The sequence below is a fragment of the Sparus aurata genome, chromosome 11 (genome assembly GCF_900880675.1).
Source record: "Sparus aurata chromosome 11, fSpaAur1.1, whole genome shotgun sequence".
NCBI lineage: Eukaryota > Metazoa > Chordata > Actinopteri > Spariformes > Sparidae > Sparus > Sparus aurata.
In genome coordinates this window covers 19563876-19573136 of record NC_044197.1, presented here as the reverse complement: position 1 = coordinate 19573136, position 9261 = coordinate 19563876, and the positions used below count along the sequence as shown (strand labels likewise).

The following is a 9261-nucleotide window of genomic DNA, read 5'->3' as shown; positions in this document are numbered from 1 at the left end:
GCAAAGTGTTATCAGATAAGTGCAATATGCATCAGAACATTCAGTACTTTTTTTCACAATTCAAAAAGCGGCAACATTTTAACACTGAAAAGTTGTATAGTTGACAGTATATGTATATGTATATGACTGCATTCATGGTAAACACACATCCTTCATAATAAAAGCACAGTATCAGAAATTATAGACTTCAAAATAAAATTCTGACATTTTTCCATTCACATGTACAACCCACTTGGGTCCTGACCCATCAGTTGAGAGCCACTGACATAGACTGTTCAAAAACATACAATGCAGCGGAATGTTGCATAATACAGGGTTCGTACAAATTTTTCAAGGTCAAATTCAAGCACTTTTCAAGCACTTTTAAGGGTCATTTACGGCCGTCGATGGCACCTGTAGTCTTGATCCAGAGGATGGCAGAAGAATAAGAAAGGGAATCAGAAGAAGAAGAAGCAGGGTTGGCTTTCGGGAAAAACACGGTGGACTGAAAAGCGAAAGTGAAAGGAAATGGAGAAAGGACTTATGAACGGCAAATTCACTTTCAAAACACTGCCAGATGGTTCGGTCGATAGGACAAAAGTTATCTGCACGTCCTGTCAACATTTAAGTACGTCGAGTTTCAAATATCATTTGCAAGCCAAACACACGGCAGATGCAGAGAGCACACCGCACCCCCCTCGCCAAAGCAGACATCACCATGTTTGATCCCATTTAGGGTGAGGGGATATCTTTTGAGCCTTTTATTTTAAGTGCATGATTTGAAGTGTTGAATAAACATTTTCATAAAGCAAGCATATTTGCCCTTTCTTATGTTGTTAAAAGTATTCAGAACATGAAAAAAATACATTAAGGTACATTTAGAACAGAAAAAAATTTGCCAAAAAAATTGCGATTAATTTGTGATTAATCGCGAGTTAACTATGGACAAAATGCGATTAATCGCGATTAAAAAAATTAATCGTTTGACAGCCCTACTTTAAACATCTAAAATTATACTTCATAACAGCAAAAACTTCAGAAATTAATTATCCAGTGTGATCCCAATTTTGTGAAAGACACAGAGTTATAATGTCAAGCACTTTCAAGCACTTAAACTAAAATCCAAGCACTTTTCAGACCTTGAAAACACAACATTGAAATTCAAGCACTTTCAAGGATTTCAAGCACCCGTACGAACCCTGATAATACCTTAACATATTCTTACAACATATCTGTCAGTAAACACAACATGTCAAGAGTCTACAGAACATTATTAAGAATTTAACATTCATTGCCATATCTTCAGTTTAAAAACCAACACTGAACATTTTAGACAAAACAACTTGGCACAGACTTTCACACCATGCATAGGAACATCACGTCTCCATGTGTTCCACCAGCAGTAGCACCTTACAAAAGGTGAAGAGAGTTCAGATCAAAAGTCTAAAATGCATTACGCATGAGAGCTTCTCTCATTGTCCATCATTCTCATTTACTCACTTCCTCCACTGTTCCCATCAGGTGCTTTCTGCAACCATTTGGTAATCCTGGTCTCGATTTCTTGGTCTGTGGCATCAGAAGTCAGACACACACGTACAAACACACAAATGAATGAATATCACAGTACAGTTCACAAGTGACACATCTGATGACTAGCTCAATAAATATGATTGGCACTACATTCCAACAGCCATCAGTGTGTTTGGCCATAACATGCATCTCCCAGTTCCCCCCCCCCCCCCCCCGTGCATTGAATGGAAAAGAAATTCATGGAACTATTTAACAGTTTTTTACTTTATTTAAATTTTGTGATGACGAATGCAATCACATTGCTGCAATTTAAGTTGTTAGAATACACATATAAAGCACTAGGGATGTTCCTGATTAAACGACTGGTCATGTAAATGTTTCAAACATCGCTTGTCGTCACCAGAAATAGTGTAATCTAGTGTAAAAGGTGGTGGCGAGGTCCGGCAGTATCTCGACATAAAAAATGAAAATAAGGATGTAGCCTGTGTCAGAGTAAACTGGCATGGTATAAGTGCTCGACCGGAGCAATGCATAACCACATTCAGTACCCACATCACACACACATTCACATCAGCCTGCTTGCAGATCTTGCCAAACACATTTCCACAACATCCCCCCCTCAGAGAAAAAAATAACAGCTGCACCCCCCCAAATAATTATTATTGCTATCATTACTGTTAATATTTTTGCTGCTGCTATATGTCATGTTCCATGCATTGTCAGACATTGGGATGGCATTTAGATCGGCAGCAGCAGCTTCTCCATCATCACTGAACACAACTGAACTCCGATTTTTTTAAAATTAGGAGCTGTTTGATAGATACCATTGATCCCACTGTTCAACAACCAAATGCTGATATAGTTGGCACTTAGTGGCACACATTAATGAACTGAACTATGTTAATGAAATGTGTCATCTTCTCTGACCGCTGACATGCTGTGTGGCTACCGTTAGCAGTGCTAGCAGCAGCCTGCTCTCCGTGCAGGATAACATCCACATCGGATGATTTTCCAACTTTTACTAAATCATTAATAATTAAATGCTAAAATCATAACATTCCATCCATTTCTACATAGGCACTCTTTAAAAAAAAGAAAAAAATAATTAAAATACCACTGAGCCATCAGCTATTCTGGATTGCACAACCTCATCTCAAACAGGCTGGGCTTTGAAACAGTTTTCTTTACCTTGTAGGCCTTGATTAGCTCCTCTGTTTTTCACCAAGATAGAGAATGAGGCCTCTGATCACAGCCTCTCTACTGGACTCAATGCTGTTGTGCTATAAAAAAAGAAATGAGATCATGCTAAGTACAAACATCAGAATGCTAATATATAACTAACTATTCAACTGCAATAAGTACATGCCTCATTTACCATGTCACAGGTCTCATCAAGTTTCTTCCCAACAGCATAGAGGCTCAACAGCCTGGGCGTGTATTGGTCCAACTTCCCCAGTAATGTGAACTGTAGTGGCTTTAGTGTGATGATGATCCTCCATAACACCTCCTTGATCTGCAAAAGAGGTCAGAAGTGAGATGGAGAAACATCTTGAGATACAGAAAAAAAAGAATAACAGAGACACAGAGCAACAAAAACAGAACAGAGTCATGCATTTTATTCTGACAGCCTCATCAGGCTTACTTTTGCTACATTTCAGACTGGGCTGTCACAACATTTTTTTCAGTAAAAGACTAGAATCTCTTCCCCCAAAAATTACTTTTTGTCTGGTCCCTCGCTAACGGTGTTAGCTAACGGCTAACCCCTCACTAACAGCTAACACCGTTAGCGAGGGGTAGCCCCGTACACCGGGGTGTTAGCCGTTAGCGAGGGGTGTTCGCGGCACCCGGCGCCCCTCGCTAACGGCTAATGCCTTGCTAACGGTGTTAGCCATTAACGGTTAGCTGTTAGTGAGGAGTTAGCAGTTACCGAGGGGCGCCGTGTGCCGCAAACGTCCCTGGCTAACGGCTAACCCCCCGGTGTTAGCCGCTAGAGAGGGATTCTGCACAGTGCCATAGATAGAAATGCATACTACTCTATCACTCTGGTTCTGCATGCAGCCAAAAACCGGCACCCGGCGCTGTCTGATTAACGTAATGTGAAAGAAAAAACACATCCCTGCTTACTTTAAATTATAGTCACTTGCAAACGTCAGGTTCAAATTACATTTGAAGCAAGTATTTTAAAACTTGCTAACATTAGTTTCAAGTTACACATAGGCTAAGTCTTTTGAAGCCACTATTGTTAATTACAAATTACATCAAGAGCATCCAGTTATTTTACTTATTTCTACAAATATGTAAAACCTGAAAGACTGTAGTAATTAACCAACTATATCACTTACATTAACTAAATTCTTACCTTAACAGTTCAGTCTCCCATTTTTCGAATTCCTCCTTCTGTCTTTGCTCAGACGTTTGGCGCAATTACCCAGAATGCACCACAGGGGGCGCAGTCGGAGTAAATACAAAGTGTGGATCTGCATAAGATTTGTTGATCCGCTTACATACAGCTTGTTAGGGAAAACAATCAAATGACTTGTGTTTTGAACAAATGTAGAATAATTCACAACTTGATATATTCATGTCTAGAGACAAACTTTGTTTTGTATTGTTATTATCACAGGCTTAATTATGTTACAATTATTTATTCTTAGATTGAGTTGTTTCAGTGTATAGAAACGCCTGTAGGAACCAATAAGACTTATGTGGGAACCATTAAGAGGAGACTCCTGTTGGAACCATTAGACTCCCGTAGGAACCGTTAGTTGGGACCGTTGAAGTCCTGTAGATTTGTGTAGGAGATATTAGAACCTCATTAGAAAAACAAACCAAACCATTAGGACAACATAGCCATTAGAAACCATTAGAAACCATCAGGAACCATTAGAAACCAATAGAATATTCCTAATGGTTTCTCTCACTTTCTTTCAGCAGGGTACATATCTGGGCCACATACAACTAACCACAAATAGCCCACATTTGGCATGCCATTACATAAACGGTGCCATCATTGCCAGACCTGGCCCACATCTGGCTAACATACTATTTACCAGGTCAGAAATAGGACAAAAGTGCCGGCTTGATGCCAGATCTGGCCCAGACCTGTCTGTTACAGATCTGGTCCACATACACCTAACCACAATTGGCACACATTTGGCATGCCATTACATAAGCATTGCCATCATTGCCAGACCTGGCCCACATCTGGCTAACATACTATTTACCAGGTCAGAAATAGACCAAATGTGCCGGCTTGATGCCAGATCTGGCCCAGACCTGTCTGTTACAAATCTGGGCCACATACACCTGACCACAATTGGCCCACATTTGGCATGCCATTTCATAAACGGTGCCATCACTGCCAGACCTGGCCCAGACCTGTCTGTTACAGACCTGGGCCACATACACCTAACCACAATTGGCCCACATTTGGCATGCCATTACATAAACGGTGCCATCATTGCCAGACCTGGCCCACATCTGGCTAACATACTATTTACCAGGTCAGAAATAGGCCAAAAGTGCCGGCTTGATGCCAGATCTGGCCCAGACCTGTCTGTTACAGATCTGGGCCACATACACCTAACCACAATTGGCCCACATTTGGCATGCCATTTCATAAACGGTGCCATCACTGCCAAACCTGGCCCAGACCTGTCTGTTACAGACCTGGGCCACATACACCTGACCACAATTGGCCCACATTTGGCATGCCATTTCATAAACGATGCCATCACTGCCAAACCTGGCCCAGACCTGTCTGTTACAGACCTGGGCCACATACACCTGACCACAATTGGCCCACATTTGGCATGCCATTTCATAAACGGTGCCATCACTGCCAAACCTGGCCCAGACCTGTCTGTTACAGACCTGGGCCACATACACCTGACCACAATTGGCCCACATTTGGCATGCCATTACATAAACGGTGCCATCATTGCCAGACCTGGCCCACATCTGGCTAACATACTATTTACCAGGTCAGAAATAGGCCAAAAGTGCCGGCTTGATGCCAGATCTGGCCCAGACCTGTCTGTTACAGATCTGGGCCACATACACCTAACCACGATTGGCCCACATTTGGCATGCCATAACATACACGGTGCCATCACTGCCAGACCTGGCCCACATCTGGCTAGCATACTATTTGCCATGCCAGATGTAGGCCAGAGGTGCCGGGTTGATGCCAGATCTGGCCCGGACCCGCTTGCTATGTGGGATTATGCTGCAAAAGAATGGGACAAATAATTTATTCTAATGTCAATTGTACAACAGTTATCCTCCTGGGCAGATAGCACATATGGTCATTGTGTTGATCAATTAATGGAAAATGTATGTTTGTGACATGGTACGTGGTATATACCCTGAACATGGTGACCATGCACACATAAACATAAATACAGCTAATGAAAACACTTCGTCTGCGTTTGCCTGGTTCTTTGTGGATGCATGAGTTTTTGCACTCGGTGTGTTCTGGAGTCTGCCTTCTTTAGGCAAGACATCTACAACATGCATTGGCACAGTTTTTAAAACATTTTTAAGACAACTGGCTCAAAAGAGAGTGCAAAATTACCACATTATAGTATACTGTTTGGGATATGGTGTTGGCTAAGTCATAATTGTTCTGCTGACCATAACCTTGTACTAGTGGTGGTTGCTGTGATTGCATACTATTGTGCACACATAACTGGCCTTGGAAGTGAGAGAAAATAACATCAATTGTCTCCGAGGCGCCAGGTTTCACCAGAGCACGGCTGCCATGGCATTGTTCTGACAGCCCATTATTCCAGTTCCCTGCCTTTTCCCACCTGTACGTCATGAGGACCTGCCCCTACTCTGCCTCTGATTGGCTCCAACACTGATCTATTTATCTCACCCCAACCATTTAACCCTGACTACAACCAAACACTGACCAATCAAAGGAACATTAGGCGAGACATTTTTGTGGTGTATGATCAACGGCCAGTGACTAGGTGTTGTTGGTAGCACCTGTCTCATGTCACCTGATAAATATTCTAACCTCTCATTAAAAATCAGAACGTCACTATAATCCCCCAATCGAAATATGCTGAGTGAAAAACTGTTCCAGTGTGACCAAGTGTGTTTAGAAACTGGTCCGCGGCGGCAGAATCCACCACCACGTTTCATCACGGTGTTTATTTCAGTTTATATCTTAAGGCCTCATCTTTGGGTCACATGTGTCTCTGTACATTTCTGAATCGATAAAATACCGTATGAATCCTCTGAGAGAAGTGTGTGTGTTGTACATCTGCGTGCCAGGTTCCTTCTTTTGCTTAATGGGACGACGTACACATTCAGCAGTGAAAACGTTCCTCAGTACTTGTTGATATATCCACCAAGAAATGCCTTTAAATGAATGGTATTGATTTGTTCAGCTTGTTCAGCGGAGCGGAGCAGCATTGGAGGCCATTTGAATGGAAGTCAGCTCCCTTTTAACAGGCGCAGGCTGCCTGCCTCTCTACCCAGGCCTCCCTGGCTGTTATTGGCATGCTACGCTTATTGATGTCTCAAAACGCATGCTTTGATTTCTCCTCCGTCTGGAAAGTCTGCGCCGTTTAAAACTTTTAATCGGTTGCGTGCCTGTAGTCAGAGGTTATCTGGGAGACCTGAAAGAGCGCGGTAAACTTTGTCTAACCCTTTCACAAAGCTGAGATCGAATCAAGGCGGACCCGAAGTGTAAGTTCATTCGCGAGGTTTGGCCGAAAATTGAATTCCAGAGCTTACCTTTTTTAAATTCTGTCAAAAGACCTAAGTTGCCTTCAGTGCTTAAAATAGATCATGTTTGGACCACGGGCAGAAGCTTGCCAGCAAATTGCTTAAGAGGTGATAAAATGAGGAATGTGCCTTGTGTGAGCACAAATGGTAATAGGTGAAGGGAGTTTGGGAGTGTGGCTCGGGGATGGAGGCTGTCTCTAAGTGGGCTTTTGAGTCAGGAACAAGAGCTCTCTAATCACCAGCAAATGAGCAAATGGACAAACATGTGGCCATGGTGCCGGTTTGTTTGTAAATATTTAAGCCGGGGAGCTGTAAAAGGAGATTGAGGAGAGTGCTGGGGGGCACCATTAAGACTTTTAACACAAAGCCAGACCACCAGCCAATGGTGCTGCTCCTGCTCCCTAACCCCCCACCCCTCCCCCGCCTTTTTTTTTTTCAACATCCCAAATATCTGTGACCCGAACACCCCCCTCCCCTCCATACCTCCAGATACTCTTTTAAAGAAAGCTGTCAGTCTCCCAAAGTTAAGGGCACCCACTTTGCAGAGGGGGCAGCCAGGGTGAGAGGTCGGAGGTTAACTGCGGCCTCTTTGGGCTGAAACGAACTTTGATGACAAGTTGTGTTGCTGATGTGCCAACAGTGGAGGTCAAACAGACCCCGGTGGAGCGCTGGGCTGTTCATCACTTTAACTGCAGGAATAACAATTAATTTGTTGAGCGGCGAATGAGGTGGTGGTGGTGGGAATTTGGGGGGGGGGGATTCATCTGGCTGGCTCCAAAATGCATTTTACTTCATTTTTCTTTTTTTTTGCTTTTCGTCAGAACAGAAATGTATTTTTCTTAAAAAGAAAAACAAAAAAGAAAAACATGACAAATACGTCATTAGAAAATATCCTCAGGGTCTCTGTGCAACATATTTTCGAGACTTTTACAACACTTTAGGATTCTATTAATGCCAACTGCGTATTATTTATTGTCTTTAGCGTGATGATAAATAATTGCATTAAAAGCTAAGGCCATTAGTTAATCAGATAATCGATAGCCGCATCTACTTTCCATAAAAGAAAAATAACACACACACACACACACGGGGGGGGGGGGGGACACAATGTTGCATCTGCTAATGCGTGGCCTTTGATTATTGATGGGCCATTTGCTGACAGCCTTAACTGCACAATACGTCTCGCCATTACTTTCCTGACCTCATTTTGGCTTGGGGACAACATTATTCATGTGAGAGCCGGAGGAGAGGAAGCAAAAGAGAGATGAGGCCTGTGGGGGGAAATGGTGTGTGTGCGTGGAAGTAACGGGGGTCTGCAGAATTATCATCAATAACCCACCTCTCCTCCTTGTACATAACGGGGGGAGGGAAGGTGGGAGGGAGGGAATAACGGAGTGGAGGAAGATTGACAAGGGGGCTAGAGCGGGGTCATGAAGGGGCAACCACCTGAAAAAAAGCCCCAGTCCACACGCTATTTTTGAGTTCCTCTTTCCTCTCCTCGCCACAGCTTGGGGTAATTTAAGAGTGTCCAAACGCAGACAGTGTGCGGAGGAAGAGGCATTCATCACCTGAAGGAGACACCCGTGTTCACAAGGAAAGAAGGATGAGGACCCTGAGAGAGGCGAGGGGGAGAGCGAGCGAGGCAAGGAAGATAGGTCGAGATAGAAGGCGGCACCGTCGGCTCCACTGCCCGCTGACGTGCATTTTTCGCCTCTGTCTCGGGAAGTGAATATTTCTTTATCAGGTATTGTTATTCATCAGTGTGTGTGGACTGAATTGATGGACATGGCGGGGCTGCGGTGTTTGAGACATTAATGCAGATTTGGATTTGTCTCTGACTTGAGTCTCCACCGATCAGAATTCATCTGTGTCTACGATGTTTTGTTGTGATTTTCCTCCCTGTCTTAAACCAAACTGATCAAACTAGCAATTCAGATCCCTGAACCTCAGTACATGTTTGTTCATTCCTTTCCTGAGGCGTATCTCTCTAACACAGATCTCCCGGTTCACTAA

General features: G+C 43.3%; 1 long non-coding RNA gene across 1 annotated transcript; it reads right to left on the bottom strand.

The window, feature by feature from the left end:
* Nucleotides 1-1088: 1088 nt before the first annotated feature.
* Nucleotides 1089-3234, bottom strand: LOC115590978 (uncharacterized). The gene is made up of 3 exons (XR_003985872.1): nucleotides 2885-3234; nucleotides 2698-2789; nucleotides 1089-1545 (listed from the first exon to the last, which is right to left on the bottom strand). It is a non-coding gene; the product is annotated as an uncharacterized LOC115590978 (long non-coding RNA).
* Between the last annotated feature and the right edge of the window lie 6027 nt (nucleotides 3235-9261).